The following is a 2,366-nucleotide window of genomic DNA, read 5'->3' as shown; positions in this document are numbered from 1 at the left end:
ATCCCGGTCTTGTCATAAGCTATACTACTGTTCGATAGGTGCGCTTACCTTTTTCATGATAATAGTTAGTTTTCAAGAACGGTCATTCATAAATTATAAAACTTATCACGATTCACATCAATCAAGTTTTTGGAGCTGTTGCTGACGAACTAAAATATTAGGAACGCTTAATTTTTATTACTTTAGCCATTTATTTTATTACAATTTAAATATTGTTTTGGTTTTTGTTACTAAATTTTATTTTTCCTTCTACCAGGTTTTTATAGTTTATGACTAGAAGAAATCTGTCAGGACCATCGCTTTTTGACAGTGAGATCGAACACACAACTCGCAGAAACCGAAGAGAAATAAGACGAACCTTAAGATACATAGAGAAAGGGCAAGAGGATGATATTCCAACTACAACCGAGGAGATTTGTGAAAATCAAGAAAATTCGCTACCTCCTGCGATTGCTACCAATCCAGTAAATCAGAATCCTACTTCACGCACTATATGTGATTATGCTAAACCTAATTTAATAGGAACTGAGTCGAGTATAGTTAGGCCTATTATTGCTGCAAATAATTTTGAACTGAAACCTAACATGATTCAAATGATACAGCAATTTGTTCAGTTTGATGGTTTGCAGGATGAGGACCTAAACACTCACTTGGCAAATTTTCTGGAGTTTTACGACACTTTAAAAATCAATGGCGTTTCTGATGATGCCATTCATCTTCGGTTATTCCTTTTTTCATTAAGGAATAAAGCTAAACAGTGGTTGAACTCGTTACCACGAGGGTCAATCACTATTTGGGAACAAATACTGAAAAGTTTTTACTTAAATATTTTCCGTTGGCTAAAACGGCTAAACTGAGAAATGATATCTTTTCTTTCGTGTAGATGGATCTAGAAACACTCTACGATGCATGAGAGAGATACAAGGATCTATTGAGAAGGTACCCTCACCATGGGCTGCCCTTATGGTTGCAGGTTCAAACTTTTCACAATGACCTGAATCCTTTGACTAGACAGATGATTGATGTAGCTGCTGGTGGGACTATCAATAATAATATACCTGAAGAGGCTTATGAATTTATAGAAGAGATGTCACTGAATAATTATCAGTGGCAAGTCATGAGGACAAAGCCAACGAAAGCGGCCAGTGTTTTCAACCTCGATGCGGTTACTATGCTATCTAACCAGGTAGAACTTTTAAATAAAAAGATTGACGGTTTATGTGGTTTCACTCAGGTACATCCAGTGATGAGGTGTGATTCAAATGGAGGAGGAGTACACACAAAATATCAATCCTTCAACCCTAGTACCGAGGAGGAACAAGTTCAATATATGGGTAACTATAATTCTAGACCTTAAAACGACCCATATAGTAACACTTATAATGCAGATTGGAGGAACCATCCCAATTTTTTGTGAGGTGGTCAAGAAAATCAAAGGTCACAACATCATCCGGCTTTTCAACAACCACCTTACCAATAGGAAAAGAAGCCGAACCTTGAGGAGATGCTAACAAAGTTTATCTCGGTGTCAGAGACTCGTTTCTAGAATACCGAAACAACACTTAAGAATTAGCAAGCATCGATCCAAGGACTCAAAACTCAGATAGAATAGCTCGCTAAACTAAATTCTAAACGACCACAAGGTAGCCTGTCGAGTAACACTGAATCTAACCCAAGGGAACAATTCAATGCGATTACCATTCAAGATGAGGAAGGGTTAGTTGAACCTGAACCAGAATCGAGGCAAGAGATTTTGGTAAGTAAAGGTAAAGGTGAGGTGGACCACAATGAGAAAAAATTGGTAAGTAAAGAGTACAAACCACAGGTGCCATACCACAATGCGACAAGGAAAGATCGCATAGATGAACAATTTGGTAAATTCCTTAAACTATTCATGAAATTGCATATTAACTTACTGTTTATTGAAGCTCTTTCGCAGATGCCAAATGCAATTAAATTTTTAAAGGAGCTTTTAGCAGATAAGCAGAAGTTGGATGAGGCATCGCATATGGAGATGAATGCAGTTTGCTCAGCCATTCTGCAGAATAAACTGACCAACAAATTAAAAGATCCAAGGAGTTTTACGATTCCCTGTTTAATTGGTAGCTTAGATGTTAGTAATGCCTTGGCTGATTTAGGGGGCTAGTATTAATGTCATACCCTGTAAAATATTTAAACAACTAGGTCTTGGGAAACCCAAACAAACTAGGATGAGCATTCAATTGGCAGATAAAACAATTAGATTTCCTAGGGGTATTATTGAAGATGTACTCGTTAAAATTGACAAATTTATATTCCCAATAGATTTTGTTGTTCTAGACATAGAAGAGGATAGTGACGTGCCTTTAATTTTAGGAAGGCCCTTT

The 2,366-nt window shown here is 36.9% G+C and overlaps 1 non-coding gene across 1 annotated transcript; it reads right to left on the bottom strand.

Annotated features, from left to right (window-relative positions):
- Window positions 1-850: 850 nt before the first annotated feature.
- Window positions 851-957, bottom strand: LOC121208130 (small nucleolar RNA R71). Its single transcript, XR_005903108.1, has one exon. It is a non-coding gene; the product is annotated as a small nucleolar RNA R71 (small nucleolar RNA).
- Between the last annotated feature and the right edge of the window lie 1,409 nt (window positions 958-2,366).

The sequence above is a fragment of the Gossypium hirsutum genome, chromosome A01 (assembly GCF_007990345.1).
Source record: "Gossypium hirsutum isolate 1008001.06 chromosome A01, Gossypium_hirsutum_v2.1, whole genome shotgun sequence".
Lineage (NCBI taxonomy): Eukaryota > Viridiplantae > Streptophyta > Magnoliopsida > Malvales > Malvaceae > Gossypium > Gossypium hirsutum.
Note: the sequence above shows the minus strand (reverse complement) of the source record. Positions and strands in the feature narration are given on the sequence as shown.